Genomic DNA, 17,739 nt, shown 5'->3' with positions numbered 1-17,739 from the left:
AATATACAACTTTTAAAATTTAGGTTAGAGCTATAGATGACTAAGTCCTACATAAGACTGTGTATGTTGTCCAGGAAAAATAAAAGACTAAACTAATATGCTGTGAACATACATATGAACATGTATCACATCCATGTTTAAATGAATTCCAGGCAGTCATATATTAAATGAAAAGAAATCAAAGGTTTGCAGTCTGGCTAATGAGAGGTTCTCTGAAGGGCATTCTGTGGAATGCGTTTCTCTTGGCAAGTTGCTGTGGTGGACTCAATTCAGTTCTAAGCAGATTTCTTTAATCCTTGTTTCTAAGTGGGTCAGCACCATCTGATTTTAAGTTTAATTGCAAGAGACACAGGCACGATGATTACTACAACCACCCTTCCCTGGAAAGTTGCTTTTCCTTTGATAATGCTTGGAAGACCAAATTCACCCAAGTTGAAAAGTCTCAGGTAGGACCAGCACTGTCACAGGAGAGGGGACAAACCAAGTACAGCTGGTGGCTTTCAGATGATAAACATGCCAAAAATTCCATCGAGTTTTTTTTTTTTTTTTTAATATGCTGCTTAGGAAAAATGCTTAAGTAGCTTACTATATTCTTTATATTGGTTCAGGAAGATTCTGTTGGATAATCTAAGGACATGGTCTTGAAGAGAATATTCAGAGTTGGGAGGATAAACATATCATTTGAAAATCAGAAAATCTAAACCAGTTAATTGTGTGGTTAGTCCTCACCAGAGACAATTATCAAGAGGAGGGCCAGGGAGACTGTTTCAACACGGCTGCTGGGTGCTACTCGTCAACTTGGGACCCTATGTGTACACCAGCATTTTCCTGAGTGCTCTAATTGTTTGTAGTTTGTCAGTGATTCTCTTTGGGTTTTTATGTTTATTCCTTTCCAAGTTTTTTTGCCTCTACATTCTTTCACTTGTTTAATTGTATTGGCTGATATTTCAAATACAGTGTTATATAGTAAATTGTAGGAGCGGCGGGCATTCTTGTCACGTTTCTCTCTATCAGGATGCTGCCAGTGTTGTTTGCCCATTAAGGATGCTGCAAACTTTTTAGGCTGTAATGCATTCCATCCTCAGATAAAATTACATTTATCGATTTTATGTTATGGGACCATCCCTGCATTCCTGAAAAAAATTGCAGAGTTTACAAATGTAAGTGGCATGAGGTCAGCTGGGCCTAAGAAAGTCGAAGTACCAATTTCTCAAGTAAATAAACTAAAAAACGGAGGATCTTATTTCATTTGCTTTTGGGATTTCTCGACTGAAAATTCACCACAGCAAACATACCGTATGCATCCCTGTATCCATAAATATTCATTGCCCAAATGTGCCCCGTTTGAAACATTTTCCAATGTCCTTAGGTCTTTTTAATTGGGTCTTCAAGTCATAAAGCCAGATTACCTGGAAGAGATCTCCAAGCCCTCAGACACTGTCTCTCACAGACGCCCCGAGCACCCCCATCAGGAAGACTCCTGGCAGTCGGCAGGCCCCTAGAGCTCTATGCGATTGTCCTTTTCCATCAGCCCCATCTCTCTCTGCCTGTTTGCAGTAAGTCACCTTCCCGATTAGTGATTTCCACAGTAGGACAGCAGCATCTATTCTTGTTTATTGGGCTTCAGAAACTGAGAAGTGTCTGCAGGCTGAGGTTTATACAGAGGATGAGGTGCCAGGGAAACTTCAAAGGCAGGATTTGTGACTCGCCTGGGTATGCAGGCTGTGGGTATTGGGGAAGAGGAAAGGGCGATTCGGCAAGAAGGAAGGAATGGCAGCAAGGAGTGAGGCTCCCACTGAGCTCTGCCAGTAAGGGGAGGCAGAGACATCAGTTTACCAGGTAATTCCATAATATTCTCTGGCTCGATGGTCTTATGTTAAAAGACATGTGAAGGTTTTTTTTTTTTTAATTGTAAATCAACAATATCTATAATTATAATGTATAATTGTATATGTTTATGAGTGCAAAGTGATGCTATAATTTATGAATACCATGTGGAATAATTAAAGAAAACTAATTAACATATCCATCACCTCATGTGAAGGTATTTTAAAGTACATAAATACTAGCACCTATTATTTAATAGTAAGATAGTGATTAAGAGCCCTGACTTTGTAATTGGACAATTCTATGTGTGAGTTCTGGCTCTGTCAATTACCAGTTGTGTGATCTTGGACAAGGGTCTTAATTAAGCTTTAGTTTTCTCTTTTGTAAAGCAGGGATAATACACCAACCTGTTTCTTAAGCTTGTTGTGCAGACAAAATGAGAGAATGTAGGTAGAGTGCACAGCACCACAGAAGCTCAGTAAATGTTAGTCACCATGATTTTCTCTTTAGGGTTCTATAAGCTAATAGGATTCTTTTTATATTTCACATTGTGAGGACTAAAAACAAGATCTCAGGGCAAAGAGGGCAGCTATTCATATCCCTCTAGTTCTTAATGCCATTTAGAACTCTAATACAACTTCCCAAAACATATATTTCATCTCACAGCCAAGGGAAGTATGGCACAGAATGTTGAGAACCAAGCATATGGCTCACAGATTCGAATAAAGTCTAAAAGGCCACGATTTCTTAGGAGCCATGAGTCCCTGAAGTAGCGTTGCAAACCTTATACATATGAATAGAATAATAGCTGTGACATGGTCATACAAAGCAACATTTAGTACAAATGAATATAAAATGCATATGCATGTACTAATGTGGACAGTTAGGCTATTTTGGCCCACCTTATATTATGTTTTAGATGTATTAGTGAAAACCCAGGAGTGGGAATTCCTGTACATAAAATAGCAAGTGAAATATTTATCTCACAGTATGACTCATTCATCAAATCCAAGGATCAGCAAACTTTTTTCTTTAAAGAGACAGAGAGTAAAGATGTCCCAACTCCTCAACTCTAATGTAGCAGGAAAGCAATCAATCACAGACAATGTGTAGATGAATGAGCATGGTTGTGTTCTTAGTCAAAAATCATCCTAGGTAAAAATCATCCTATCGGTGATTCTTTTCAAGTTTTTAGTTTTATTTACAACTTTACAAAAACAGGTGGCAGGCCTGATTTGGCCCACGGGCCATGGTTTGCTGACCCCTGCTCTAAACCATATATCATACTCCAAATAACATGACTTACTGAACTATTCGGAAACAAGCTAAAGTAAATCTGGTTTCTGTACTATTTAACAATTTGTGCACTATCCACAAATGAAGATACTTAGTTATACATTTATATACTTATGTGTGTTATATGTAATTGATATGTTATAAATATTTGATAATTTTTAAATGTTTTCTGTAACTGTGAGAAAGCTCAAAACTATTGTATTTATTTTTATGTCCATATTTTCAGTTGTTGACAGTTTTATATGGTGTTCTTTTTATAAAAAAATAAATACAGTTAAGCTGGTCTTTAAATTGTGAGGTCCTAGGAAGTCATATTATTTGGAATATGGTTTAATAGTTTTAAAACAACAATAGTTCATCTCTCTTCCAATGTTTCTGTTTTGTCGAATGTACACTATACTTTTTTAGTCTTCAATTCAGTTCTGAATTTCTTTCACTGTTACATAAAATACTCAAGTTGTTAGCACTGAATTTGACTGGAAATTTATAATTTACATATGTCAAAGCCCAAGTCCCGAAAGACAAACTACCAACATATTCTGAGATTTTAACTCAACCACACAATTCACAAAGAGCCTTCAATACATCTTCTTTGTGCAATCCAGTTGATGATCACTAGTAAAAACTGGGAAAAATGAAAATTCTAGTATAAAAATATATAAATATAGATGGTAGGTTTTGGGTACTACAGAAAATATCGGAAAATGAAGCTGTTAATTGTCATTAAAAATAAAAGCTTATGTTTAACAGAGGACAACCGTTAAAAAAAAACACAAAACCTGTCAGCTCTTTTTACCACCCTATAATTTATATTGGAGAGATTTTTTTTTAACGATGATAGTCAGAAACACTTTTTCTACTTAAGCACTTGGTTCCACTATAGGAAGTGAAGCTGTTTCTTGCTGATTCCATCGAGCAGCTTGACAACTGTACTTTACTGAAGATAGATTCAAATAGATCATTTTATGGGAGCAGAAAATCAATAGAACTTAAAAAATTTTTAATTAGCATTTAGTATTTATAAATTCCAAAACACAAAATGTAATGATGTGCATATGGCTCAGAGGAGCTGTCAACAAAAACAGTCAAACTCTTCAAAATATTCAAAGAGATTTATTTTGAGCCAAATATGAGTGACCACGGCCCATGACACAGCCCTCAGGAGGTCCTTAGAACATGTGCCCAAGGTAGTTGGGGACGCAGCTTGGTTTTATACATTTTAGGGAGGTATGAGACATCAATCAAATACATCTAAGAAATACATTGGTTTGGTCTAGAAAGGTGGGACAACTCAAAGCAGGGGCTTCCAGGCTACAGGTGAATTTAAACATTTTCTGATTGACAATTGGTTGAGTTTGTCTAAAGACCTGGGATTGATAGAAGAGAAAGGTTCAGGTTAAGATAAAAGATAGTGGAGACCAAGGTTCTTTTGAAGTCTTATAGTGGCCGCCCTTAGAGATAATAGATGAAATGTTCCCTATTCAGATCTTTAAGAAGTGCTAGACTTTTAGTTCATCTCCTTAGGTTTGGGAGGGCCTGGAAGAAAAAGTTCTAGCTATGTTAATAGAGATTCTTTACAGAGGCAAATTTTCCCCCATAAAAGACAGCTTTGCAGGGCCATTTCAAGATATGGCAAATAAACATGTTTGGGTAAAATATTTTGATTTTCTTCCTTGTCTCATAATGTTATGCCAGAGTCAGGTTGGCAAGTAAGTCATGATATATAGGGTTAAATAAAACCCATCTGATGAGAATTTATGGTTTGTAGGGCATGACTCCCCAGACCCCTTAGATAGGAATTTGGACAAGATTAAAAAAAAAATCAGAGCTTAGTCCTCAGAGTTCAAGGGCTTATAAAATGCCATTGCATGTTTGGGCTACAATGATCTCAGTACTCTGAAAGCAGTTCAAGAATTTGGAGCTGAGCAAGATCTAGATTTTTACTGAATTTTTTTTTGAGACATCTTGATCCAAGGCTAAAAACCTGGTGTCTTCTGAAAAAAGAATGAAATGTCAATTAATTTTTTACAAACCAAACTTGAAGGGAATTTAATTAATAGCCAGTGTGACTGAGTTCATAGATGCATAATCTTGTAAATCAATAAAGAGCTCATTAAAATTTGCTGAGTGAGAGATATAAACAAAGTGCTTAGAACAGTACCTGACCTAATGAGTTCTCAATACAGGTAGCTGTGTTATTAAGATTAGCATTTCTTGTAGTGTACACCATGTCATGGGATAACAGAAAAATCACAGGCTTAGAAGTCAGACTGGCCTGGGTTCACATCCTGACCAATCCAAATTACTTAACCTTCCTTGGATAGTTTCACCATGGGAAAAATGGAAATATTCTGGATTCTTTGGAATAACACTTGCAAAACCTGTCTTAATTTTCATTTCCCCTATTTCTGCCATTACTCTGATTAGGAGGTCTTGTAAGAAGTCATCTACATACAGGCAAACTTACAGGTTTAGTCTTTACATTTGCCTTTCGAGTATAGAACTCGAACTGGGCTAGTTCCCAGTTGGGTTTCAGAGAAGTAGATTAGGAATTTTTCCCAGACATTTTTTCATTTGGGGGAGGAATGATGTTTTGAGCTCTTGGTCTTCGAATAGGAATATAATGTCATCTGAAAAAAAAACAAAACAAAAAAACAAAAGAAATAATGAAAGGGTTGTCACTTTATGCACCAAAACCAAATTTGCGTGACACTTAACAAGAAAGCCTGACTGATTGGACAGATGAAATCACTTTCAAATCATAGGTTATATAATTTTTTTTCTTTTTTTTTTTTGAGACGGAGTCTCGCTCTGTTGCCCAGGCTGGAGTGCAGTGCCGTGATCTTGGCTCACTGCAAGCTCCGCCTCCCAGGTTCACGCCATTCTCCTGCCTCAGCCTCCTGAGTAGTTGGGACTACAGGTGCCCACCATCAAGCCCGGCTAATTTTGTGTGTGTGTGTGTGTGTGTTTTTAGTAAAGATGCGGTTTCACTGTGTTAGTCAGGATGGTCTTGATCTCCTGACCTCGTGATCCGCCTGCCTTGGCCTCCCAAAGTGCTGGGATTACAGGTGTGAGCCACCGTGCCTGGCCAGGTTATATAATTTTTTAAACAAATTATTCTCAGTCTAAAAGATACACAGGCATTAGTGAATACTTCTTTTCTGCTTAGCAGAAAAAAAAACCTGTTGACTTTTTGACAGAGGTACAGATCTCTGAAGTTACATTAAAAGTACACTTTGAGGACCTTTTGTAGTTCGTAAGTGTGATGATTGGGGTTTCACACTCATGTGTAAAATGTGCCTCCCTCAAACCTTGTTACAACATCAGCACACTGCCCATGTGACATGAGGAAAAAAGAGTACACTTTGTGTGTGTGTATATATATATATATATATATATATATGGATGTGTGTGTGTATATATATATATAGAAGAGTACACTTTGCGTATATATATATATGGTTGTGTGTATTTAAATTAGCTTAATAACTTCAAACAAATCTGTTTATGAAAACTTTAGCATTTCCATAAGATAAATTCAAAGAAGTGAAGTAGCTGAGTCAAAGGACTGTCAAGATTTCAGTAGGCAGACACTGGAAAATTAACCTGAGAAAAGTGACACTAATTTACACACCAACAAAATGTAAGTGTGCCCTGAATCCCAAGGATTTTGCCAACTCAATTTGCTTTTGAGTTACATCAACCCAGTGAGAGCATATCATATTAGATGGCTTAGATGCTCTCCGTATCTGACCAACTAATAAAGCATAACATCCATTCTGTCAAATGGAGGCTGAATGCTTTTAAGTTTTAAAATGCCATTTTTTTCCCATCTGCTCCCAGATTTTCTTTTTTTTTGAAACAGAGTTTTACTCTTCTTGCCTAGGCTGAAGGGCAATGGCGCGATCTCAGCTCACCACAAACTCCGCCTCCCGGGTTCAAGTGATTCTCCTGCCTCAGCCTCCCGAGTAGCTGGGATTACAGGCATGTGCCACCACGCCTGGCTAATTTTGTATTTTTAGTAGAGACAGGGTTTCTCCATGTTGGCCAGGCTGGTCTCGAACTCCCCACCTCAGATGATCCTCCCACCTCGGCCTCCAAAAGTGTTGGGATTACAGGCGTGAGCCAACCGTACCCAGCCTGCTCCCAGATTTTCTTTGTTCTCTAGTCTGAACCCATGGTCCATGTTTTCTCACTCAGAACCCTTGGTTCCTCAAACTCTATGATTTTTTGCTGTGTCTATCCTAAAAAATTCCAATCCCAGGAATGTTCCAGTCCTCCACTCTCCTGCCTTCCTGTTCACTGCTGAAAAACATCCAGCAATTCCATGCCTTGACACTGTCCTGACTTTGAGCTGCAGCCGGCCCTGAGCACCAGGGCCCACCAGGGTCACTTTTCGGTCATTGTCTCGCCTAACCTTCTTCCACACCTGGGACTGCTGGCCTCTCTTCCCTGGGTTCCAAGGTTATTTTGATTTGCTTTCACAGGTCCTCCATACATTTGTAGACCATTCTAAGTGACCAAGTTCCTTGCAGTTGGACTATAAACACCAACGTATATTCTTAAATTTCTGAGGGAAAAACTTAGAGCATAATGGAGAAGAGCCCAGACTCTGAAGCACAGTTGCCTGGGTCCTGGCTCAGCCCTGCCTGCCACTTTTGCACTGGGCTAGGCAATCTCACTGCCCCATGTGTCTTCATCTGTGAAAAGAGACTCCTGTGTGTATCTGTGTGATCTAAATGACCTACTGAGAAAAATGCTTAGATAATAAACACTAGAAAATGATATTTATTATTATGATTCCTAATCAGGAGCCCTGGATCATGGGACAGCGAAATAAGTACAGATATAGAAATCAGACTGGGTTCAATCCTGATTGAACAATTGGGCATGATTAGGGCATATTATTTGGGCAACTAAGCTCAGCTTGTTGGACTATGTGTTGAATGGGGCTAATACTATTTTAGATACCAGAGTTATTATACAAAGTAAATAAGAAAAATGGAATGAAGCAGCTTGCACAATGTCCAGCATAGAGCAAGTAGGAAGTGACTGATTTTTAGTTGCCATTATTTTTAGACCTTGTGATTATTGATACTAGATTGTAGATCAAAGATAACATACAGGGCTCTGTTTTGAAATGTAAATTGGAATTTAGCTCTACTAGTATGGAGAACTGCAGTGGCAGTGGAGCCTTTTTCACCAGCACCTAAGAATTCCTACAACTAGAAAAATTACCATATAGAAAAAACCAGTGAATAAAATGGCTACAGTTAATAAATTAAAAAACACGCACACACATATGTGCACATGATGAGCTGAAGGCAGGCCACTGTCAAGTCTCCTGAATTTCAGAAGTCTAGTTCAGCCCCTTTTGAGCACTTAGACCAATATTCTTAACTGTTGAACCAGAAGTTCAAAAGAATTTTAACTTTATACAACACATCTTTTCCTTGGCTTTGCTTCATGGCAGAATTTATAGTCTGTTCTTTTAGGACTATGCCAATATACATCAGATAAATTAGTTTTGCTGGTTATTCTTTTTTTTTTTTTTGAGAGGGAGTCTTGCTCTGTCGCCAGGCTGGAGTGCAGTGGTGTGATGTCAGCTCACTGCAAGCTCTGCCTCCCAGGTTCAAGTGATTCTCCTGCCTCAGTCTCCCGTGTCCAGCTAATTTTTTGTATTTTACTAGAAATGGGGTTTCACCATGTTGGTCGGGCTGGTCTCCAACTCCTGACCTCACATGATCCACCCGCCTCAGCCTCCCAAAGTACTGGGATTACAGGTGTGAGCCACCGTGCCCGGCTGGTTATTCTTATACTTATATTTGTAACATTTGATTCATACATTGTCAACCGATATTTGTACACAACTGTTGGGATATTTTTAAGTCATTATGATGCCTTTGGTATATACACAGCAAAGTGGCCATTTTCTAAATTACACTATCTTCCTAAGATATCATGAGATGCTCTGACTCAAGTGGTTCAGTGAGAAAGTCACCTTCTGGTTTAAGGACATCCCCTTCTGTTCACAAACTGCTAAGATTTTTTTTTTTTAAATCACGAATGGGCATTAAACTTTATCAAATACTTTTTATTGTTGCTCCCCAGCTATAGGACCAGCTTCTGGATGTGATGGTCCCTCTTTCAATCAGCACTGCCCAACAGAACTTCCTGCCATGATGGAAATGTTCTGTGGCTGCACTGTCAAATATGGAAGCCACCAGCCACATGTGGCTATGGAGTGCTTGGAATATCACTAGTGCAACTGAGGAACTAAACTTTAAATTGTATATGATGTTAATTCATTTAACATAAATAGTCACCTGTGGCTTCTGGCAGCTGTATTGGACAGCTCAGATCTAGATCAGCAGCAGAAGACATATTTTAGATGAAGTTCACGTAGTTTTGTATTAAAGTCTCCTAAAAGAAAATCATGGATACAGCTCTTCTGATTATTCATTGTATTATTTTGGAAATGGGGATTGACAACATTTTCAGAATAATATAAGTCAGACTATTTTAGCTTTAATTTAAAATTGGCTTCTATTCTCGGACTTTTTATACAGGGAAATTCTGCTATTCATTCTTGGAAAAAAATGTTATTTAACCAAATCTGACTTTTCCAAATAAATCTGGTAATATAACTCTCTGAGAGGACTCACTCACTAACTGCCAGCTTCTGATAGTATTATGTTCTATGCTCTACAAGGACAGGGAGTGTTTTTTAATTGCTATTTTGTGTCTATTATCTGGTATAGTGATGGCACATAGTAAGTTGTCATTAAATGTTTGTTGAATTAAGTTATAAATAAATGTATACAGTGCAACCGATAACTTTATGTAAGACACAAAAATCTTTGAATATAACAACCCAATAGTAATATCATATTTATGTTTCTAGTAAGACAGGAGACTGGAAGCCAAGAACAATAGCCCAGTGATCTTGGCAGGGAGTTGAGGTCACAGGATATAAGCTATTTCAGCAAAGGACACTTGTGTGTCAAAGCATGTTTGAATGCAGCCCAGCTGGGAATGAGGTTTATTTACTTCCTTTCCCCAAAAAGATTTTCCTTCACAATATGCTTAAAGGTGGTTTCTATGTTCTGAATGTGTCTCTCCAAAATTCATACGTTGAAAGTTAATCGCCAATGTGGTAGTATTAAGAGGTGGGGCCTTTAGAAGGTGATTAGGTCATGAGGGCGTCATCATCCCCACGAATGACATTAATGCCCTTATAGAAGAGGCTTCACACAGCAATCAGCCCCTTTTGTCCTTCTGCCTTTGACCATGTGAGGACATTGCATTCACCCTTCTGCCATGTGAGGACACAACCGCAAGGTGCCATCTTGGAAGCAGAGAACAAGCCCTTGCCAAACACCCAATCTGCTGGTGCCTTGATCTTGGACTTCTCAGCCTCCAGAACTGTGATACACAAATTTCTGTTGTCTGTAAGTTATCCAGGCTGCGGTATTTTGTTATAGCAGCAAGAATAGACTAAGACAGTGGTCACGTAGTTTTTGCTTTGAGTGTGTCCCTAATGACTGATAGATCACAAGGTCATGTGTTCCATTTTGAACTATTCTAATTGTAAAATTAGTTCTTTATATAAAGCAGAAATGTGCCTCTCTATTAATCTTAGCTTTTGATCATATTTTTTCCCAAAGGAGCAAATAAATAATCTAATTTTAATCGCTATTTGCTTGCAGTATTTGAGGACAGCTGTTGTGTCCCCAATTTTCCTCTTTCCCAGGAGAGGTACCTGCAGTCTTCACCTATTCATCATGTGATTTGATTTACAGATTCTGGCCCTTCCCTACCTTGTCCAACTCCAGCCTCACCTTTCCCAATTCTATATTCACAATAGTTCACTAAAATTTTATTAATTATAGTTCCTCAACATTTCTTGAACGAGTTCTCAGTGCTCCATCATCACTGCCAACTGGTATATGTCTACATTCTTCTTAAATTACACATTTAATTATTACACGTTATACTTCAAATGTAATCTGACCAATGACAACTTCAATGTAATTCCAAGGGAGCCTGGTAACATTGGGGAAGCTCTGAACAGTGCTGGACACATTATTTTATGAGGAGCCTTATCTGATAAAAGCTTAGCCCAAATGAGTTTATGAGCTTTAAAAAAAAAAAAATCCCTCTTCAGCATCAAACGTAACTTAAAAGAGAGGCAAGTGGTGAGGAAAGAAAAGACCTATTCAAAGGATAACCAAAAGAATACACAACCCACTCAAATCCCTCATGCTAGAAAATTTTTGTCTTTATCACATGAAGTCTTACAGGATCCCAAAATAATGTAGCGCTTTCTCTAGATTAGGCATTAATTTCTGGAGCTAGCTAGAACCACTTTGTTGTTACAAAGCTAATTACAAATATTCAGTTAAATATTTAGTCTCACATCTCCAGGGTGTCCCTTGAATGGTGCTAGTTTTGAAGGAGGCAACAAAGTCTGACAATCACAGTGCTGGGTGGAAAATTTTTTCTAACTTTAAATTCAAGGCATTTATTTAAATGAATAAATTTCCATAATATGGAGCATGCATAGTTTTTTTTTTTTTAAAGACTTGAATTTTGAGGTGAGTTAAATCTGAAAGTGTATTCCCCAAGGGATCTTTGGGACTCTTTGAGGAAGGATCCTATGAGGAAGGGATGTAGCCAGGTAGAATAGGACTGGAATAGTCTGTGGTATAAAGTGAAAAAGAGGCTGGGCGCAGTGGCTCATGCCTGTAATCCCAGCACTTTGGGAGGCCGAGGTGGGTGGATCACCTGAGGTCAGGAGTTTCAGACCAGCCTGGCCAACATGGTGAAACCCTGTCTCTACTAAAAATACAAAAATTAGCCAAACATGGTGGTGCATGTCTGTAACCCTACTCGGGAGGCTGAAGCATGAGAATCGCTTGAACCCGGGAGGCGGAGGTTGCAGTGAGCTGAGATCACACCACTGCACTCCAGCCTGGGCAACAGAGTGAGGCTTTGTCTCAAAATAATAATAATAATAAAAAGAAGAAGTGAAAAAGAAAGAATGTCAAAGTAACAAGTAACTTACAACAAAGAGATATAGTTCAGGTGCTACCTCCTCCTACTAGCTATATGGCAAGTCTTTGAAGCCACTAAAAGAGAGTTCAAAACACCTACTCTGCCTTTCTGAGGATCATGAGACAGACTATATCAAAGTGCCTCAAAGCACATTTGTAAAATACTTAACAAGAATAAATAAGACTGGGTTGAATGTATATATCAACTTGGGAGAGAACTGCCATCTTTATAATACTGAACGTTTCAGTCTATGCAAATGATATATTCTTCTATTTGGTTATTTAATTTATGCCAAAAATATTTTGTGTATTTCAGATGTACATCTCTACGTATCTCTCCTTAAATTTCCTAAGTATTTGATGTTTTGATATTATTTTAAATAATATCATTTCATAAATTCCATTTCCTGTTTGGTGTTCATATATAAGTGACTTGTGAATACTGAATTTTAAGCAGTTGTTTTTTCTAAATTCACCTCCAATTCAAATTCTAATAGGTTGTAAATGCTTTTAAATTTTCCATGTAATAATTATATCATTTGCAATCAATGACTATTTTGTTTCTTCTTTTCCAATCTTTAGGCCTTTCATTTCTTTTTCTTGCCTTATTTTATGGCTAGAATCTCTAGTACAATGTTGAATAGAAGTTGTAATTGTAGGTATTCTTGTGTGATTCCCAATCTCAGGGCCAAACCTTTAAATATTTTACCACTAAATAGTCTCCTGAAGAGTGTTTCTCTATCAGATTAGGGAAGTCATATCTACAGTTTGCTAACAGTATTTTTTAAAATCATACATAGCCGTTGAATTTTATAAAATCTTTTTTAAAATTTGCATTTATTTATTGAGATAGCCATACTTTTCTCCTTTCAAGAAAATTAATGTGGTAAATTATGTTGACTGATTTTTCAAATGTTAAACCACTTTTGCACACACAAAAAAGTCACCTCACTTGGTAGTAATATACAGTTCTTTTAATATACTGACAGTTGCTTTTCTGTATATTGTGATGTCTTTGTCAGGTTTTAGCATCAAGGTGGGGATGAACTTATAGAGTTTGGAAGTATTCTCTTTTTTTATTTACTGGAAGAATTTGCACAAGATTGGGGTAATGTGTTCCTTAAATGTTTGAAAGGATTCACTGGTGAGGCTTTACATTTTCCTTGTGGAAATGTCTTAAATAACTGATTCAATTTCCACTAGTAGATGGGGACTCTCCAGATTTTTTGTCAGTTTATTTTGTCCTTATTCAAATTTTCAAATTGGTGTTAAGTTGTTCATTATATCATCATATTTTTCAATGTTTGTAGAGTCTCTAGTAATATTTTTTCATTCCTGATGTTATTTTTCCTCTTCTTTGATTGATTAGTTTTACTGGGGGTTTATCAATTTTCTTAACCTTTTCAAAGAGTCAGTCCTTAGCTTTATTATTTTTCTTTAATTTTGTTTTGTTTTACTGGTTTCCAGGTTTCACCATGTTGGCCAGGCTGGTCTCGAATTCCTGACGTCAGGTGATCCATCCACCTCGGCCTCCCAAAGTGTTGGTATTACAGGCGTGAGCCACTGCGCCCAGCCTCTTCTTGCTTCTTAAGATAAAGTTTAATTGATTTTAACCTTTCAACCTTCCAAGACATGTAGTGAAGGCCAAGAATCTCTCTCCAGGCATTGCTTTAGCTGCAGCCAATTTTTGATATGGCACGTCTTCACTACTGTTCAGTTTGAAATATTTTCTAGTGTCTGTTATTTCTTCTTTGATCCACAGATCATTTAGAAGTGTGTTCTGTTTAATCTCTAGGCAGTTGAGGATTTTCTAGTTATCTTTTGTTACTGATTTCTAGCATAATTTCCCTAAGGTCAGAGAGCATATTTTGAATAATTTCAACCCTCTGAAATGTTTTGAGGCTTTCTGTATGGCCTGCTTATTGTCAATTTTGGTAAAATTTAAATATGAGCTTAAATGAGATATGAATTTTGTCACGGTTGACAGTATTCTCTGTAGGTCAATTAGGTTAAGTTTGTTAACTGTGGTCTTGATTTTTATTTTTTGTTTTTTATTTTTGTCTGTTCAGAGGTGTGTTAAAGTAACCTTACGATTGTGGATTTGTCTATTTTTCCTTTTAGCTGTCTATTTTTGCCTTACATATTTTGAAATGATCTTATTTTGAATTTTGAAATCTTCTTCGTGGATTGACTTCTTTATCATTATGGAATATCTCTCTTTATCTCCAGTAATCCTCCTTGACTTAAAATCTGTGTTATCTGACATTAGTATGGCTATACCAGTTTTTTCATTGGTTGCAAGGTGTATCCTTTTCAATCCTTGCACTTCCTGTGCACCTTTATTTAAGGCGTGTCTCTTCAGAGAGGATGTAGATAGATTTTGTTTTTTTCCTAGTCCAACAACAATAGGTTAATACTCAGAATGTTTGGTCAATTTTCATTTAATGTGATTACTAATTTAAGCAGGTTTATATCTACCATCCTACTATTTACTTTCTGTTTAACTCACTGTTTCATTTACCTTTTTTTCTTCAATCTTGCCTTTCTTTGAATTACCTCAGTATTCTGTTTTCCCCTTTTAAATTCTTTTCGATGTTACAAAACACATCTTGATAAATTTAATACAAATTACTGCTTTTACCACTTTCTTGATAGTGCTAGATCTTTATAATACTTTAACTCCAGCTTTTTGCCTTTTCCATTATGGCTGTCATGTATTTTAATTCTGCATAAATTTTACACTTCTTAATATTAGTATTGTTTTGTAACAGTTGATGTTCATTATATTTACCTTTTCTGGAGGTCTTCATCCTTTTCTTTCTTTCTGTTTTTTTTTTTTTTTTTGAGTTTTGCTCTTGTTGCCCAGGCTGGAGTGCAATAATGGCATGATCTTGGCTCACCGCAACCTCCACCTCCTGGGTTCAAGCGATTCTCCTGCCTCAGCCTCCCAAGTAGCTGGGATTACAGGCATGCACCATCACACCCAGCTAATTTTGCATTCATCCTTTTCTTCATTTCTGTATTTCCATCTGGGATTATTTTCCTTCTATCTAATGACCTCCCATCAGAATTTCAATTAATGTAAGGCTGCTGGTAACTAATTCTCCTTTTTGTCTGAAAACATCTGTATTTCACCTTAATTTCTGAAGGATATTTTTACTCTAAATAGAATTCTTTTTCCCCCCAGCACTGTAGAGAGGTCTCCTAGGTAATGGGGTTTAAATGCTTCCTTGCTGACATTCATAACAGTGACATAAAAAATACTGCAATTGCTTAATGCAGTGATTTTAGATTTTCAGCAATTAGAAACATCTCTTTCATTTTAAATTCAAAGGCATAGACTCAGGCTCAGAACTTGAAAGATTGTACAGACCATCTATCTCAATTTCAATTACCTAATAATAATCCTGGTAGATGGTTACTTAGTTTTTGACTTAACGCTTCCCAGTTTTGAGGGAATTCACCAAATCAGAAGATAATGTGTCTAAAAACAGTCCTAATCATAAATGGCTTCCTTCTAGAATACTGAGATGAAACCTGCCAACCTTTACCTCCTTCTGTCCAAAGGAGCAAGGAAGCCGGGAATCCTTGTTTTCACTTACGATATTTGTCCTCAGGTTTCCATGATAAGCATCCCTTTCTGTACCCTTCCCAACTCCACATTCACAGCGAGTCACTAATCCCTGTCAATTGCGTTTCTAAAAATAATCTGGAATTTAGGTCATCATCCCCACAGAGGGTGGCTTAATGAAGGACCTGTTTCTCACCTGGATTGCTGACCCTTTTCCTGATTATGAGTAGAAGCTAAGTGATCTCCTTCAAGCTCTATTCCATATGCTTATGTCTTCAACAGCTCTCCATCACAGCACTGTTTTCTAAACTGTTCTTCTGGGACAGAGGGTGGAGGGGTGGACTTGTTAATTCTGTCATCTGCTGTGTTGTTCTCTCATTAACAAAATTTAACCTACAAAACTCACTGCAACCCAGAACTTCAGCAATTTTAGACACAAAGGTTTTAATTAAATGAATAAACTTTTATACATACACACTGAAAATGTCATTGGAGTTGGGATGTAATAACCCTTAACTTCAATTTCCTTGCAATTAGAATGAAAAAATACAATCTGAAAGTATATGATTTATAGCAGCTCTGGCCTAAAAATGAAGATGAAGGAACTAAGAAATGATACAGAATTTATAATAAAGACACCTGAGTTGAAGTCTTATCACCCTTTCTTATTAGGTATATGACCTATAGTAAGTTATTTAACCTCTTCGAAGTCTATTTGCTTGTCTGAAAAAGGCAGTTAAGAATACCTGCTGTATTAGTTGGGGTTCTCTAGAGGGACAGAACTAATGGGATATTAGGGGAGTTTATTAAGTATTAACTTATGCAATCACAAGGTCCCACAATAGGCCGTCTGCAAGCTGAGGGGCAAGGAGAGCCAATCCGAGTCTCAAAACTGAAGAACCTGGAGTCTGATGTTTGAGGGCAGGAAGCATCCAGCACGGGACAAAGATGTAGGCTGGGAGGCTAGGCCAGTATCTCCTTTTCACATTTTTCTGCCTGCTTTATATTCGCTGGCAGCTGATTAGATGGTGTCCACTCAGATTAAGGGTGGGTCTGCCTTTCCCAGCCCACTGACTCAAATGTTAATCACCTTTTGGCAACACCCTCACAGACACAGCCAGGATCAATACTTTGTATCCTTCAATCCAATCAAGTTGACACTCAGTATTAACCATCACAAGTCTGCTGCTTGTCAACTTGAACCCATACACCTCTTCTGAGATCATACATAATCTTCAAATAAAGACAATAACAAGGTCATAATTATACTTCACATAATACAACTATCCTTCGTACAACTGGAAATGCACCAATCCCTAACCCAAATACTATTACATAAAGTTAACAATGCTTAAATGCTGATATGAAGTCAATAAATCTTATGTCACATGATAAAGGAAAAGGTTTTTTTTGTTTTTTTGTTTGTTTTTGAGACGGAGTCTCGCTCTGTTGCCCAGGCTGGAGTGCAGTGGCGTGATCTCGGCTCACTGCAAGCTCCGCCTCCCGGGTTCATGCCATTCTCCTGCCTCAGCCTCCCGAGTAGCTGGGACTACAGGAGCCCGCCACCATGCTTGGCTAATTTTTTTGTATTTTCAGTAGAGACGGGGTTTCACCGTGTTAGCCAGGATGGTCTTGATCTCCTGACCTGGTGATCTGCCCGCCTCAGCTTCCCAAAGTGCTGGGATTATAGGTGTGAGCCATCACACCTGGCCAAAATAAAGATATTTTCTTAGTACAAGGGTATACATTCACAAACATGTTTTTAGCAAAAGAAGGAGGAAATACTCATGACAATTACAGCCTCCCTTCTACAGCTGGTCACATGGTCGTAGCTGATGACTATCTTTTTCTACTACCCATTCTGTATTCCCTTTGCTTTCAGCAAGCACCTCAGCAGGTCGTGTTTTTTTCCTGGTGGAGTGACCCAAACCGTCATTCCTGAGGGGTCTGAGCCATTTGTAGTCCTGCCTGGATTGGGCTGCTGTAGTT

The 17,739-nt window shown here is 37.7% G+C and overlaps 1 non-coding gene across 1 annotated transcript; it reads left to right on the top strand.

Moving 5' to 3' along the window:
- Positions 1-6,364: 6,364 nt before the first annotated feature.
- LOC115837809 lies at positions 6,365-6,468 on the top strand. The gene has a single exon (XR_004032859.1). It is a non-coding gene; the product is annotated as a small nucleolar RNA U13 (small nucleolar RNA).
- Positions 6,469-17,739: the final 11,271 nt, after the last annotated feature.

Source organism: Nomascus leucogenys, chromosome 12 (assembly GCF_006542625.1).
Source record: "Nomascus leucogenys isolate Asia chromosome 12, Asia_NLE_v1, whole genome shotgun sequence".
In the NCBI taxonomy this organism is placed as follows: Eukaryota; Metazoa; Chordata; class Mammalia; order Primates; family Hylobatidae; genus Nomascus; species Nomascus leucogenys.
The sequence above is the reverse complement of the archived record's forward strand: the minus strand, read 5'-3'. Positions and strand labels throughout refer to the sequence as shown.